We start from the raw sequence: 18,068 nt of genomic DNA, 5'->3' as shown, positions 1-18,068 counted from the left end.
CACAACCACATGGTCCTGACTTTGACTCTGGGCCACACAAGAGCGGCCATTTAGGCTACAGAACACACCAGGGAGGTAGCCCCCAAGACAATCATTTTGGCCTCCAAACTAGATGCATGCAAAACATCATAATTATGATGCATCATCAAAAAAATATTAATAATCATAATTGGCCACCAACCATCAAAAGAATGGTTCAAACACTGACTATCATGATCAAGCCTGCACAAAACAATGCCGGCACGCAGGCTTTGATCTCAGTGAATGCAAACAATTGGGCTGACACAACAATTGGCATATTAAGGAAGCATTATTTAAATTCCATAAAAATTGAAATGGACAAACTGACCACCCAAATTGATTCAAAATGGAGGTCCGCTTTCTTCATCGCTTCCAATTGGGCCAAGAAAAAGTTGGGCTCAAAATTGACTCTTGACACCCTCAAACATGCGGAGACCCAAATCACTTCGCTGGTGTCACCTGACCCCCACATGGCTACCACGACTGGAGACCAGGATGACGCAGGACGAGCAACACCATCAGGACCGACCGATGACGTCACACCGGCGACTCCCCCCGATCCACCCCCGAAACCTCGGGCCCAGGCGGAGATCCATGGCGAGTTCCGTCCTTCTACCGGCGCGGCACCGGCTGTTCCCACGACTCCACAACCGTCCACGATACACGCTGAGGCTACCTGCCCCCCTTCTGTGACGCAAGAATACGGCAGTAAAGGGTTACCCTGCAGACGTCCCGTGATCGACCGGAGACCTTGGACCGTGGGACCCCGGCCCCCCCAGGTACGAAACCGGACTTATTATGAACCCCCTCCCACCTGCAGGCGACTTGGGACGGAGAGGTTGAAGCGCACGAGTGCTGAACTGATCCGGCCTCCTGAATACAGCTCGTATACCATCCCTGTCGAACCAGAGCGACAGCCCAGCACCGACCTCACCGATGTGCTGACACGGTGGTTCCGACAGTGGACTGGCCTATCCCACATGGGGTGCCCTACTCCAGTAAACAATCTGGTAAAATTATTGTGACAAAACAGGTGAAAAAATGTGTCTCACCTACATATGTCTGATTTGCACTATTTTGGCTCATTTGCATATGTCTGACCTGCCCTTATGTGTTGATGTGCCTCTTGCAGGGTCCTCGGGGGTTCCCGTGTTTGGCGTGGGCGTCACCTTGGCGGGGGGATAGATGGACAGTGCACACACCCCTCCCCCCCTTTTTCTTTCTCTCTCTCTCTCTCTATCTCTCTATTTTTCACACCCTCCTCTAAACCTAATCAGCCCGTGCCTCCCCCCCGTCGCTGGGTTGGCGCCTTGCTTTGCGTGGGTCCCTCTGGGGTCTCTGTTGGGGGCCTCCACTACCAAATTCCTGTAAAAATTGCACAGGTGAACAATTAACATAAATCATTCCTGTAAACATGCACAGGTTAATAATTAACAAAAATGATTCCTGTAAACATTACACAGGTCAATTAATAGCATATCCAATTCCTGTAAAAATTTAACAGGTTAATTCACAACACATTCAATTCCTGTAAACAATCCACAGGTTAATTGACAACATATCCAAGTCCTGTAAACATCACACAGGCACAATTGTCATATTCAATTCAATTGTCACTTTTTGTCTTGGGACTACAGAGATACTGTACTATTTCACCACCCTTTTAAAACTTGTTGTACAACTTTTCTAGGGTCACAGTTTTCTCTCGCACCTAGTTATGCTATTTGATAATCCATGCTGGACATTCATAACTAAGGTGCATTCTAGTGCACATGGGCTGCAGAGAACTTTTTCCTAAACCTAACCATAGTCCTGGCCCTATCATAGCCCTGGCCCTATTCTCATCCTAACCCTAACCTTGTTTGTAATTGTGCACAATAATTCAAGGCTTAAGGCATAACAATTAATAATTAATAATTCATTCTGACTGTGGTAAAACAACAGGCTCCTGGATCAAGTTCTCTGCCACCTAGATTGTCTTTTGAAACTCCCAATGGGACAAAGAATATCTAAGGTGTTTTTCCTGTATTTTATTTATCATTATTTGTCATCATTTGTTACATTTTACAGTTTTATTCAGGCAAATAAGGCACTGCATTGTGATGAGCGGCTTTGTCCACCAGATGGCAGCATTGACCTATTTATAAACGCCTGTTGAATGTTTGTGTGAAAAAAACAAAAAGTTCACCTGACTTCACTTTGCTGCTTGTGATCGATGAGAGAAGACTCCCGCACTCTGTAAGCATTTAACTTTTATTTCCTCTTTCCTTTTCTATGGCACATCACGCCTGATGAAGGTTATTCTTACCGAAACGTTGCATGGATGTGTCATAGTTTGTAAATAAATAGTGCTATTTTTTCGAAATTTTGGACTTTTTCCTTGGATTATATTTTTCTATTTTTACTGCCCATGTGCACATTTTGGCTACCTCCCATCACTGTAGCTTATCTTTTATCAATATAATGTCCGAATTTGTGCGGATGCAGCCGCTATTTGGGTCAAATCAATCGACCCGGGACAGGGCCTTCGGACGGCCGCCATTAATGCTAACTGTTAGCCCACAACCACATGGTCCTGACTTTGACTCTGGGCCACACAAGAGCGGCCATTTAGGCTACAGAACACACCAGGGAGGTAGCCCCCAAGACAATCATTTTGGCCTCCAAACTAGATGCATGCAAAACATCATAATTATGATGCATCATCAAAAAAATATTAATAATCATAATTGGCCACCAACCATCAAAAGAATGGTTCAAACACTGACTATCATGATCAAGCCTGCACAAAACAATGCCGGCACGCAGGCTTTGATCTCAGTGAATGCAAACAATTGGGCTGACACAACAATTGGCATATTAAGGAAGCATTATTTAAATTCCATAAAAATTGAAATGGACAAACTGACCACCCAAATTGATTCAAAATGGAGGTCCGCTTTCTTCATCGCTTCCAATTGGGCCAAGAAAAAGTTGGGCTCAAAATTGACTCTTGACACCCTCAAACATGCGGAGACCCAAATCACTTCGCTGGTGTCACCTGACCCCCACATGGCTACCACGACTGGAGACCAGGATGACGCAGGACGAGCAACACCATCAGGACCGACCGATGACGTCACACCGGCGACTCCCCCCGATCCACCCCCGAAACCTCGGGCCCAGGCGGAGATCCATGGCGAGTTCCGTCCTTCTACCGGCGCGGCACCGGCTGTTCCCACGACTCCACAACCGTCCACGATACACGCTGAGGCTACCTGCCCCCCTTCTGTGACGCAAGAATACGGCAGTAAAGGGTTACCCTGCAGACGTCCCGTGATCGACCGGAGACCTTGGACCGTGGGACCCCGGCCCCCCCAGGTACGAAACCGGACTTATTATGAACCCCCTCCCACCTGCAGGCGACTTGGGACGGAGAGGTTGAAGCGCACGAGTGCTGAACTGATCCGGCCTCCTGAATACAGCTCGTATACCATCCCTGTCGAACCAGAGCGACAGCCCAGCACCGACCTCACCGATGTGCTGACACGGTGGTTCCGACAGTGGACTGGCCTATCCCACATGGGGTGCCCTACTCCAGTAAACAATCTGGTAAAATTATTGTGACAAAACAGGTGAAAAAATGTGTCTCACCTACATATGTCTGATTTGCACTATTTTGGCTCATTTGCATATGTCTGACCTGCCCTTATGTGTTGATGTGCCTCTTGCAGGGTCCTCGGGGGTTCCCGTGTTTGGCGTGGGCGTCACCTTGGCGGGGGGATAGATGGACAGTGCACACACCCCTCCCCCCCTTTTTCTTTCTCTCTCTCTCTCTCTATCTCTCTATTTTTCACACCCTCCTCTAAACCTAATCAGCCCGTGCCTCCCCCCCGTCGCTGGGTTGGCGCCTTGCTTTGCGTGGGTCCCTCTGGGGTCTCTGTTGGGGGCCTCCACTACCAAATTCCTGTAAAAATTGCACAGGTGAACAATTAACATAAATCATTCCTGTAAACATGCACAGGTTAATAATTAACAAAAATGATTCCTGTAAACATTACACAGGTCAATTAATAGCATATCCAATTCCTGTAAAAATTTAACAGGTTAATTCACAACACATTCAATTCCTGTAAACAATCCACAGGTTAATTGACAACATATCCAAGTCCTGTAAACATCACACAGGCACAATTGTCATATTCAATTCAATTGTCACTTTTTGTCTTGGGACTACAGAGATACTGTACTATTTCACCACCCTTTTAAAACTTGTTGTACAACTTTTCTAGGGTCACAGTTTTCTCTCGCACCTAGTTATGCTATTTGATAATCCATGCTGGACATTCATAACTAAGGTGCATTCTAGTGCACATGGGCTGCAGAGAACTTTTTCCTAAACCTAACCATAGTCCTGGCCCTATCATAGCCCTGGCCCTATTCTCATCCTAACCCTAACCTTGTTTGTAATTGTGCACAATAATTCAAGGCTTAAGGCATAACAATTAATAATTAATAATTCATTCTGACTGTGGTAAAACAACAGGCTCCTGGATCAAGTGCTCTGCCACCTAGATTGTCTTTTGAAACTCCCAATGGGACAAAGAATATCTAAGGTGTTTTTCCTGTATTTTATTTATCATTATTTGTCATCATTTGTTACATTTTACAGTTTTATTCAGGCAAATAAGGCACTGCATTGTGATGAGCGGCTTTGTCCACCAGATGGCAGCATTGACCTATTTATAAACGCCTGTTGAATGTTTGTGTGAAAAAAACAAAAAGTTCACCTGACTTCACTTTGCTGCTTGTGATCGATGAGAGAAGACTCCCGCACTCTGTAAGCATTTAACTTTTATTTCCTCTTTCCTTTTCTATGGCACATCACGCCTGATGAAGGTTATTCTTACCGAAACGTTGCATGGATGTGTCATAGTTTGTAAATAAATAGTGCTATTTTTTCGAAATTTTGGACTTTTTCCTTGGATTATATTTTTCTATTTTTACTGCCCATGTGCACATTTTGGCTACCTCCCATCACTGTAGCTTATCTTTTATCAATATAATGTCCGAATTTGTGCGGATGCAGCCGCTATTTGGGTCAAATCAATCGACCCGGGACAGGGCCTTCGGACGGCCGCCATTAATGCTAACTGTTAGCCCACAACCACATGGTCCTGACTTTGACTCTGGGCCACACAAGAGCGGCCATTTAGGCTACAGAACACACCAGGGAGGTAGCCCCCAAGACAATCATTTTGGCCTCCAAACTAGATGCATGCAAAACATCATAATTATGATGCATCATCAAAAAAATATTAATAATCATAATTGGCCACCAACCATCAAAAGAATGGTTCAAACACTGACTATCATGATCAAGCCTGCACAAAACAATGCCGGCACGCAGGCTTTGATCTCAGTGAATGCAAACAATTGGGCTGACACAACAATTGGCATATTAAGGAAGCATTATTTAAATTCCATAAAAATTGAAATGGACAAACTGACCACCCAAATTGATTCAAAATGGAGGTCCGCTTTCTTCATCGCTTCCAATTGGGCCAAGAAAAAGTTGGGCTCAAAATTGACTCTTGACACCCTCAAACATGCGGAGACCCAAATCACTTCGCTGGTGTCACCTGACCCCCACATGGCTACCACGACTGGAGACCAGGATGACGCAGGACGAGCAACACCATCAGGACCGACCGATGACGTCACACCGGCGACTCCCCCCGATCCACCCCCGAAACCTCGGGCCCAGGCGGAGATCCATGGCGAGTTCCGTCCTTCTACCGGCGCGGCACCGGCTGTTCCCACGACTCCACAACCGTCCACGATACACGCTGAGGCTACCTGCCCCCCTTCTGTGACGCAAGAATACGGCAGTAAAGGGTTACCCTGCAGACGTCCCGTGATCGACCGGAGACCTTGGACCGTGGGACCCCGGCCCCCCCAGGTACGAAACCGGACTTATTATGAACCCCCTCCCACCTGCAGGCGACTTGGGACGGAGAGGTTGAAGCGCACGAGTGCTGAACTGATCCGGCCTCCTGAATACAGCTCGTATACCATCCCTGTCGAACCAGAGCGACAGCCCAGCACCGACCTCACCGATGTGCTGACACGGTGGTTCCGACAGTGGACTGGCCTATCCCACATGGGGTGCCCTACTCCAGTAAACAATCTGGTAAAATTATTGTGACAAAACAGGTGAAAAAATGTGTCTCACCTACATATGTCTGATTTGCACTATTTTGGCTCATTTGCATATGTCTGACCTGCCCTTATGTGTTGATGTGCCTCTTGCAGGGTCCTCGGGGGTTCCCGTGTTTGGCGTGGGCGTCACCTTGGCGGGGGGATAGATGGACAGTGCACACACCCCTCCCCCCCTTTTTCTTTCTCTCTCTCTCTCTCTATCTCTCTATTTTTCACACCCTCCTCTAAACCTAATCAGCCCGTGCCTCCCCCCCGTCGCTGGGTTGGCGCCTTGCTTTGCGTGGGTCCCTCTGGGGTCTCTGTTGGGGGCCTCCACTACCAAATTCCTGTAAAAATTGCACAGGTGAACAATTAACATAAATCATTCCTGTAAACATGCACAGGTTAATAATTAACAAAAATGATTCCTGTAAACATTACACAGGTCAATTAATAGCATATCCAATTCCTGTAAAAATTTAACAGGTTAATTCACAACACATTCAATTCCTGTAAACAATCCACAGGTTAATTGACAACATATCCAAGTCCTGTAAACATCACACAGGCACAATTGTCATATTCAATTCAATTGTCACTTTTTGTCTTGGGACTACAGAGATACTGTACTATTTCACCACCCTTTTAAAACTTGTTGTACAACTTTTCTAGGGTCACAGTTTTCTCTCGCACCTAGTTATGCTATTTGATAATCCATGCTGGACATTCATAACTAAGGTGCATTCTAGTGCACATGGGCTGCAGAGAACTTTTTCCTAAACCTAACCATAGTCCTGGCCCTATCATAGCCCTGGCCCTATTCTCATCCTAACCCTAACCTTGTTTGTAATTGTGCACAATAATTCAAGGCTTAAGGCATAACAATTAATAATTAATAATTCATTCTGACTGTGGTAAAACAACAGGCTCCTGGATCAAGTTCTCTGCCACCTAGATTGTCTTTTGAAACTCCCAATGGGACAAAGAATATCTAAGGTGTTTTTCCTGTATTTTATTTATCATTATTTGTCATCATTTGTTACATTTTACAGTTTTATTCAGGCAAATAAGGCACTGCATTGTGATGAGCGGCTTTGTCCACCAGATGGCAGCATTGACCTATTTATAAACGCCTGTTGAATGTTTGTGTGAAAAAAACAAAAAGTTCACCTGACTTCACTTTGCTGCTTGTGATCGATGAGAGAAGACTCCCGCACTCTGTAAGCATTTAACTTTTATTTCCTCTTTCCTTTTCTATGGCACATCACGCCTGATGAAGGTTATTCTTACCGAAACGTTGCATGGATGTGTCATAGTTTGTAAATAAATAGTGCTATTTTTTCGAAATTTTGGACTTTTTCCTTGGATTATATTTTTCTATTTTTACTGCCCATGTGCACATTTTGGCTACCTCCCATCACTGTAGCTTATCTTTTATCAATATAATGTCCGAATTTGTGCGGATGCAGCCGCTATTTGGGTCAAATCAATCGACCCGGGACAGGGCCTTCGGACGGCCGCCATTAATGCTAACTGTTAGCCCACAACCACATGGTCCTGACTTTGACTCTGGGCCACACAAGAGCGGCCATTTAGGCTACAGAACACACCAGGGAGGTAGCCCCCAAGACAATCATTTTGGCCTCCAAACTAGATGCATGCAAAACATCATAATTATGATGCATCATCAAAAAAATATTAATAATCATAATTGGCCACCAACCATCAAAAGAATGGTTCAAACACTGACTATCATGATCAAGCCTGCACAAAACAATGCCGGCACGCAGGCTTTGATCTCAGTGAATGCAAACAATTGGGCTGACACAACAATTGGCATATTAAGGAAGCATTATTTAAATTCCATAAAAATTGAAATGGACAAACTGACCACCCAAATTGATTCAAAATGGAGGTCCGCTTTCTTCATCGCTTCCAATTGGGCCAAGAAAAAGTTGGGCTCAAAATTGACTCTTGACACCCTCAAACATGCGGAGACCCAAATCACTTCGCTGGTGTCACCTGACCCCCACATGGCTACCACGACTGGAGACCAGGATGACGCAGGACGAGCAACACCATCAGGACCGACCGATGACGTCACACCGGCGACTCCCCCCGATCCACCCCCGAAACCTCGGGCCCAGGCGGAGATCCATGGCGAGTTCCGTCCTTCTACCGGCGCGGCACCGGCTGTTCCCACGACTCCACAACCGTCCACGATACACGCTGAGGCTACCTGCCCCCCTTCTGTGACGCAAGAATACGGCAGTAAAGGGTTACCCTGCAGACGTCCCGTGATCGACCGGAGACCTTGGACCGTGGGACCCCGGCCCCCCCAGGTACGAAACCGGACTTATTATGAACCCCCTCCCACCTGCAGGCGACTTGGGACGGAGAGGTTGAAGCGCACGAGTGCTGAACTGATCCGGCCTCCTGAATACAGCTCGTATACCATCCCTGTCGAACCAGAGCGACAGCCCAGCACCGACCTCACCGATGTGCTGACACGGTGGTTCCGACAGTGGACTGGCCTATCCCACATGGGGTGCCCTACTCCAGTAAACAATCTGGTAAAATTATTGTGACAAAACAGGTGAAAAAATGTGTCTCACCTACATATGTCTGATTTGCACTATTTTGGCTCATTTGCATATGTCTGACCTGCCCTTATGTGTTGATGTGCCTCTTGCAGGGTCCTCGGGGGTTCCCGTGTTTGGCGTGGGCGTCACCTTGGCGGGGGGATAGATGGACAGTGCACACACCCCTCCCCCCCTTTTTCTTTCTCTCTCTCTCTCTCTATCTCTCTATTTTTCACACCCTCCTCTAAACCTAATCAGCCCGTGCCTCCCCCCCGTCGCTGGGTTGGCGCCTTGCTTTGCGTGGGTCCCTCTGGGGTCTCTGTTGGGGGCCTCCACTACCAAATTCCTGTAAAAATTGCACAGGTGAACAATTAACATAAATCATTCCTGTAAACATGCACAGGTTAATAATTAACAAAAATGATTCCTGTAAACATTACACAGGTCAATTAATAGCATATCCAATTCCTGTAAAAATTTAACAGGTTAATTCACAACACATTCAATTCCTGTAAACAATCCACAGGTTAATTGACAACATATCCAAGTCCTGTAAACATCACACAGGCACAATTGTCATATTCAATTCAATTGTCACTTTTTGTCTTGGGACTACAGAGATACTGTACTATTTCACCACCCTTTTAAAACTTGTTGTACAACTTTTCTAGGGTCACAGTTTTCTCTCGCACCTAGTTATGCTATTTGATAATCCATGCTGGACATTCATAACTAAGGTGCATTCTAGTGCACATGGGCTGCAGAGAACTTTTTCCTAAACCTAACCATAGTCCTGGCCCTATCATAGCCCTGGCCCTATTCTCATCCTAACCCTAACCTTGTTTGTAATTGTGCACAATAATTCAAGGCTTAAGGCATAACAATTAATAATTAATAATTCATTCTGACTGTGGTAAAACAACAGGCTCCTGGATCAAGTTCTCTGCCACCTAGATTGTCTTTTGAAACTCCCAATGGGACAAAGAATATCTAAGGTGTTTTTCCTGTATTTTATTTATCATTATTTGTCATCATTTGTTACATTTTACAGTTTTATTCAGGCAAATAAGGCACTGCATTGTGATGAGCGGCTTTGTCCACCAGATGGCAGCATTGACCTATTTATAAACGCCTGTTGAATGTTTGTGTGAAAAAAACAAAAAGTTCACCTGACTTCACTTTGCTGCTTGTGATCGATGAGAGAAGACTCCCGCACTCTGTAAGCATTTAACTTTTATTTCCTCTTTCCTTTTCTATGGCACATCACGCCTGATGAAGGTTATTCTTACCGAAACGTTGCATGGATGTGTCATAGTTTGTAAATAAATAGTGCTATTTTTTCGAAATTTTGGACTTTTTCCTTGGATTATATTTTTCTATTTTTACTGCCCATGTGCACATTTTGGCTACCTCCCATCACTGTAGCTTATCTTTTATCAATATAATGTCCGAATTTGTGCGGATGCAGCCGCTATTTGGGTCAAATCAATCGACCCGGGACAGGGCCTTCGGACGGCCGCCATTAATGCTAACTGTTAGCCCACAACCACATGGTCCTGACTTTGACTCTGGGCCACACAAGAGCGGCCATTTAGGCTACAGAACACACCAGGGAGGTAGCCCCCAAGACAATCATTTTGGCCTCCAAACTAGATGCATGCAAAACATCATAATTATGATGCATCATCAAAAAAATATTAATAATCATAATTGGCCACCAACCATCAAAAGAATGGTTCAAACACTGACTATCATGATCAAGCCTGCACAAAACAATGCCGGCACGCAGGCTTTGATCTCAGTGAATGCAAACAATTGGGCTGACACAACAATTGGCATATTAAGGAAGCATTATTTAAATTCCATAAAAATTGAAATGGACAAACTGACCACCCAAATTGATTCAAAATGGAGGTCCGCTTTCTTCATCGCTTCCAATTGGGCCAAGAAAAAGTTGGGCTCAAAATTGACTCTTGACACCCTCAAACATGCGGAGACCCAAATCACTTCGCTGGTGTCACCTGACCCCCACATGGCTACCACGACTGGAGACCAGGATGACGCAGGACGAGCAACACCATCAGGACCGACCGATGACGTCACACCGGCGACTCCCCCCGATCCACCCCCGAAACCTCGGGCCCAGGCGGAGATCCATGGCGAGTTCCGTCCTTCTACCGGCGCGGCACCGGCTGTTCCCACGACTCCACAACCGTCCACGATACACGCTGAGGCTACCTGCCCCCCTTCTGTGACGCAAGAATACGGCAGTAAAGGGTTACCCTGCAGACGTCCCGTGATCGACCGGAGACCTTGGACCGTGGGACCCCGGCCCCCCCAGGTACGAAACCGGACTTATTATGAACCCCCTCCCACCTGCAGGCGACTTGGGACGGAGAGGTTGAAGCGCACGAGTGCTGAACTGATCCGGCCTCCTGAATACAGCTCGTATACCATCCCTGTCGAACCAGAGCGACAGCCCAGCACCGACCTCACCGATGTGCTGACACGGTGGTTCCGACAGTGGACTGGCCTATCCCACATGGGGTGCCCTACTCCAGTAAACAATCTGGTAAAATTATTGTGACAAAACAGGTGAAAAAATGTGTCTCACCTACATATGTCTGATTTGCACTATTTTGGCTCATTTGCATATGTCTGACCTGCCCTTATGTGTTGATGTGCCTCTTGCAGGGTCCTCGGGGGTTCCCGTGTTTGGCGTGGGCGTCACCTTGGCGGGGGGATAGATGGACAGTGCACACACCCCTCCCCCCCTTTTTCTTTCTCTCTCTCTCTCTCTATCTCTCTATTTTTCACACCCTCCTCTAAACCTAACCCTAACCCTAACCCTAACCCTAACCCTAAACCCTAACCCTAACCCTAACCCTAACCCTAACCCTAACCCTAACCCTAACCCTAACCCTAACCCTAACCCTAACCCTAACCCTAACCCTAACCCTAACCCTAACCCTAACCCTAACCCTAACCCTAACCCTAACCCTAACCCTAACCCTAACCCTAACCCTAACCCTAACCCTAACCCTAACCCTAACCCTAACCCTAACCCTAACCCTAACCCTAACCCTAACCCTAACCCTAACCCTAACCCTAACCCTAACCCTAACCCTAACCCTAACCCTAACCCTAACCCTAACCCTAACCCTAACCCTAACCCTAACCCTAACCCTAACCCTAACCCTAACCCTAACCCTAACCCTAACCCTAACCCTAACCCTAACCCTAACCCTAACCCTAACCCTAACCCTAACCCTAACCCTAACCCTAACCTGCACGCTCCTGCGCGCGCCACGGCGTCCACCATGACCGATCCGGTGGTCGGGGACTGGTCCCCGGTGGTGGAACCGGTTCCGGGTCCTAGGGGACCTGTCACCCCGGTCCCCTTCCCGGTTTTGTCACCTTCTTCTCTGGCCACAGCACCATCCAGGCCCCAGAGAATGGCACGACCCCAGGAGCCCTGCAGCAGTCCTCCCGACAATTCCATTGTCGAGGCTCCCCTGGTCCCGCCACCCGGGCCGCATTCGCGGGTCGAGACCGAAGTCAGGGTCCCTCCTGCGGTCTCGGACGCGCCACCGCCATCTGGGGAACAAAATCCATTAGTTCTAGTCCATGTGGCGGACAGTGCACAAGGGACGCCTGGCCAGCCAGACACTTCCAACTTCCTACCTGAGCAGCCGGCGTCATCCCCTCAGGTGCCTCCAGGGTGGTCCCAGCTGCCCCCTGACACGCCTCCTAGTTGGTCTCAACTTAGTTCTGGCCCACCGGGACCACCCTCACCGACGGCCTCCCTCCTGGACGCGCCCCTCCCGGACGCGCCTCTTCCGGACGTGCCCCTCGTGGACACTCCTCCTCCACGTACTCCGGTTCCTGAAGCGGGTCCCAGCTGGTCCCAATTTTTTTCGGGAATCCGGAAAGGGCCTAGAACCGGCACTTCGGCCTCCCAGCCGACAGAGGACACAGATACCACTCAGTTAAACACACCAATTAGTCCGCGTAGGGGCCCTACCAGGCACATTAGTACAACGCGCAAATTAGTTGATTGGCACCTGTCTGTCGACAAGAAGGTCCTGGTGATTGGTGACTCCAACATCAGTCGTCTTCCACCTGTCCGTCTCCAGGACCTTCAGATGGACAGCTACCCAGGCGCCAACTTTCGGCATGCAGAGGCCATCCTTGAAAAAACAAAAATTAGTGTCGAAGTGGAGATGGTAGTGTTATCTTTCGGCCTTAATAACAAGGAACAAAATCCGAAGGCCACCACCTTTAAGCAAATTCAAAGGGCCCTCAAGGTGGCCAAAACGGTCTTCCCCAACGCCGAAATCTTTATCCCCCTGATTAATTTCTCGGAAGCCCTGCCCGAGGAACACAAAAACAACCTCCAAAAAATAAACACTTATATACACAAAAATTATCACTTCATCCCGGCACTCACCCATGATGAGTTTGCTACAGGAAGGGATAACCTGCACTGGACTGAGGAGACTGCCAAGCACATGCTGAAGCACTGGCTGCACCATTTAAACTTGGCGTCCCCAAAAACCCGACCTGTCGGGGGGGAAACACAAACAACAACAACAACAACAACAACAACAACAACACCACCACCAACAATAACATCGTAAACTTATCAAAACACTTTATACTCACCTCCTCGCAGCGCTCCCTCCTCGACAAAGGCCTCACTTTTGTCCCGTCCGTCAACCTCAGTCCCGAGTGGCACCATCAAGTCAAATACGACCTGCAGGAATACCATAGGAGTATTAAATTGGCAGTGTATTATGAAAAGCAAGGGTCCCTCGGGCCGCGACCTTTCACCTCGAGGTCCGAATGGGAGCCCTCACCGGGTTTGCTACCTCCGGAGGTCCACATGCTGGTCCGGGCGGATCAACACCCATCGCTCCTGTCGGGTTGCGCCCTCACGGTGGCGCCCAACCTCACCCGGGACGAAACTGAGGCCCTCCACAGCCTCAAAAACAATAAAGACATTGTCATAAAACCGGCAGACAAGGGAAGCGCAGTGGTGATTATGGATAGGTCTCAATATGTCTGGGAGGGCACCAGACAGTTGAACGACACGACTTATTACTTACCTTTGACCACACCCATTTACCCCCAAACTATTCCCATGACAGACCACATTATCAAAAATTTGCTTAAAAAACGATTTATTAACGACAAACAAAAGACTTACCTTTTGGGCGAAGCGGACCCCCGGCCCCGCAGGTTTTACCTGCTCCCCAAAATACACAAAGAGCCACACAAGTGGAGCCGACCCCATGAAATTCCCCCAGGCAGGCCGATTGTTTCCGACTGCGGCAGCGAGACTTACAGAACGGCAGAATATATTGACTTCTATCTTACCCCGCTCTCTACCCGACATGACAGCTACCTTAAGGACACATACGACTTCATCGAAAAAATCAAAAACCTAGTTATTCCCCAAGATGCCACTCTATTCACCATTGACATAGACAGCTTATACACCAACATAGACATCGACCAAGGCATCCAAGCCGTAAAAAATATTTTTCACAAATATCGGGATGTTAGCAGGCCCGAGAAAGAACTCCTGCAGCTTCTCGATATTAACCTCAGAAGAAATGACTTTGAATTTTACGGCCGTTTTTACCTACAAATCAAGGGCACGGCCATGGGGAAGAAGTTTGCCCCAGCCTACGCGAACATCTTCATGGCCGAATGGGAGACTTCCGCCCTCGCTGCCTGCAGTATCAAGCCCCTACATTATTTCCGCTACTTAGATGATATCTGGGGGGTGTGGACCCACTCCATGCAGGAGTTTGAGGTGTTCCTCCACACCTTGAACACTCACAACCCCAGTATCACCATCAAATCCACCACTAGCCCTACGTCTGTGGACTTCCTGGACACAACCACCTTCAAGGGCCCCGACTTTGCCGCCACACACCATCTAGACATCAAAGTATTTTTCAAACAGACTGACACCCATGCTCTCCTCCATAAAAGGAGCTTCCACCCCCGCCACACCTATGCGGGTTTGGTCAAGTCTCAGTTACTGAGATTTCACCGGATCTGCACCAGGCGGGAGGACTTTGTTACGGCCATGGGGGTCCTGTTCGCTGCCCTGAGGAAGAGGGGATATTCTAGGTCATTCCTCAGGGAGCAGCACAGGTGCTTCCTGGACCCGAAGAAGCCTCCCCCTGGTCAATCCATGATCCCACTAATCACGACCTTTTCACCTGCGGCGGTACAGGTGGCCAAAAACATTAAGGACAATTTTAAGGCCTTCGTGGAAACTAGCGGCAGACTTCAGGACCACTACTTGGTTTCTGCCTACCGTAAAAATCCCAACCTGGGTGATTTGTTGGTTAGGGCACGGATCTCCTCTCCTAGAGATCCACCCCCGAGCCGGAGCAGTGCCCCCGTGCGGCACATCCCTTGGCTGCTCAACCGCCAGAACGGCAAGATCTTCCGGCCGCTGTGCAGGGGTGACGCTCACACCCAAAACTGCGTGTATGTCATCCTCTGCCAGCGATGCCATATTATGTATGTGGGTGAAACGGGTAACACCATCGCCACCCGTTTTCACCAGCATAAACATAACATCACTCGGCAGAAGAACACCACCACCCACCTGGTGCAACATTTTATCCAGCACGGGTGGGCTTCTGTCCGAGCATGCGTCATCCAGAGCAACTCCAGATGGAGTACCGCCCAACGCAGGCGGGCGGAACGCCTCTGGATTGTCAAATTGGGGACTGAGCATCCGGGGGGCCTCAATGAGGCGTGAGTGCGAGCCCGCTGGGCCATAGACGGACCGTGCACACCCCTCTTATATTCTTTTTTTACACTCTTTTATCGCCCTTCCCCCACCCCTTACCCTAACCCTAACCACTCTCCTTTTTCACTCCTAAAACCTACCCATCTCTCTTTTCTTTACACCTAACACCTACCCATCTCTCCTTCTCTTTATACCTAACCCTAACTCCTAACTCTAACCCTAACCCCAACCCCAACCCCAACCCTAACCCGCCTGTGCCTCTGGTCCACACACGGCTCGCGCTCCGCCCATTGGGGACCCTCCTGGTTCCACCTCTCATCCGCACCAATATACACATCATTTCTGGTAATAATACTTACCTCACTACTTACCTGGGAATCCGGACGTCTCTGGCGTAGGGGATGCCCCGGAGGTCCTGGTCTTCCCACGAGTACCTGTAAAAAACAATAACAAAATCAAAGAAGGAACATAGGACAACAACATCAAAAATACTTACCTTCATTGTCATGTCTCTCACCTTGGGTAACGGACGTGGTCCTTTACTCCAACGACGGCAAAAAGACACAGAAACAATACTAAAATACTTACCTTGGTTACAGGGTCATGGACCTAGCTACACGGACGTACCCGGCGCAGGGAGTGCTCCGGATGTCCCTGTACTCCAACGACCTGAAAAAATACCAAAAAAATACAAAAATATTTAAAATCTCCAAAAAAATCAAAAAACCTAATAAAAATACAAAAAAATACTAAAAAACCTTTAAAAAATTTCTCCAAAAAAATATTTTGGACTTGTTCGAACTCCGTTTGGAGTCACAATTACAGTTTTTCTCGGCTCAGTTTTGTTGTGCTATTAATAGTGAATTTTCCTTATTTTTATCTTATTATTTTCTATTTTTGCCTATTTAATTTTATTTTATTTTATTTTATTTATTTATTCACTATTAATAATAATATATAATATAATAGACCATATACATGGTCAATGCTGTTACTGGGTGCCAATTATTGCTGCATGGATGATTTTAGCTGAGCAGTTTGCATCGCTCAAAACTTTTCTGTTTATTTTTCGCCAGCTACGACTCCACCTCACTCTCAGCAGCCAATCAGCCTCAGTCTACAGCCAACCATCGAACGAGCAACATCTCTCTCATTGCACACTAGCCGACGCTTTTATTTCCTATTTTACATTTAGACAAGTCTCAGCCTGAAGAAGGCACATTCGTGCCGAAACGTTGCATTATCAGAGACTTGCAATTTATTAGCTTTTCACCTTTTTCACTACTTTCTCTACCTTTCCTCCTTTCTCTCTTTTTTGCCGTGCGGAACTCTTCCCACGAGGCGAAAAGTCCGTCGACGATTCGCTAATTTACGTTCAGTTTACACGCTTTTATTATTTAATTTTATTTATTAAACTCCTTACCTTGGAGTATTCCATCGTTCTTCATAGAACCGCCCTTAGTTGTTTATTTTCTTTATATTATTATTTTTCCTTCGAAGAAGCTGGTCTTCTTCTTCTGTGGTTTTTTTCGAAGGACATCCGGTTTGCGCTGACGTGACGTCACTGAAGCGCGCCGGAGTCTTTCTATTTCATTTCTTTTCTATCGATTTATTTTTTCTTTCTACCTACCTACCTTCATTCCTATTATATTTTTACACACAAAACCTATTTTATATTATATATCATTGTCGGTTGTCGAAAAATGGCGGCGTGGCATGACGAGGAATGGGTCCTCGTCCGTCCTCGCGGACGTAAACAGCGATCGCGGCGCGAGATGACTCCGCCCCCTCGTCCTCAACAACAATACGGCCGCTATGATGATGGAGATTATCATTTTGCGGACCATCGTCAACAACCGCCTCGTAGGAGCTACGCGGAGGTGCTGCGTGGCTATCCTGCAGAGGAGGAGGACGAGCGGGCGCGCCTCCGCAGCGACACGCGTCGCTACGGCAACCGATCGCGTGAGAGACGTGACGTACGTGGTCGGGACTACCCCACACGCGACGCACGTCGCCGGGACTACCCTACACGCGACGCACGTCGCCGCGATTACCCCACACGCAACACACGCCGCCATGTTTACTCCACCAACAACACACGTCGCCAGGGCAACGCCTCTCGTGACAGGAGTAACAGCGGCCGGCGTGGCAAGCGTTATGGTGCCCCACGGTGGGAAAATCAACACAATACATTTCAAAAAAATAAAAACAATTTTTTCAGAGGCCACCAACCTCAATATTTCCAATATCCTGCACATAATAGACCCCAAAAAAACAGGGTAAATTTCAGACCTGCACACTATGAGCCTCCCAATCCCAGGAGGACTTACAGGACTGACAAACCTGGTTTTGGACGGGGTCAACGCCCCAACATTACCAGGAATGTTGACACTAACCGCCCCCCCAGGGAAATTCCCCCTGACAATCAGGATGTCGATTTTAGCCTCAAAGCTAAAATCATTTATAACATTATTAAAATTGTGCACCATCAAAATAATGTTAATAAA

General features: G+C 47.6%; 1 long non-coding RNA gene across 1 annotated transcript; it reads right to left on the bottom strand.

Annotated features, from left to right (window-relative positions):
* Window positions 1-12,075: 12,075 nt before the first annotated feature.
* LOC133548015 (uncharacterized) lies at window positions 12,076-17,661 on the bottom strand. Its single transcript, XR_009805703.1, has 7 exons — window positions 16,985-17,661; window positions 13,617-16,230; window positions 13,234-13,539; window positions 13,063-13,153; window positions 12,848-12,973; window positions 12,468-12,738; window positions 12,076-12,380 (listed from the first exon to the last, which is right to left on the bottom strand). It is a non-coding gene; the product is annotated as an uncharacterized LOC133548015 (long non-coding RNA).
* Between the last annotated feature and the right edge of the window lie 407 nt (window positions 17,662-18,068).

The sequence above is a fragment of the Nerophis ophidion genome, unplaced genomic scaffold, assembly GCF_033978795.1.
Source record: "Nerophis ophidion isolate RoL-2023_Sa unplaced genomic scaffold, RoL_Noph_v1.0 HiC_scaffold_331, whole genome shotgun sequence".
Lineage (NCBI taxonomy): Eukaryota > Metazoa > Chordata > Actinopteri > Syngnathiformes > Syngnathidae > Nerophis > Nerophis ophidion.
This window is presented reverse-complemented; position numbering and strand designations above follow the sequence as displayed.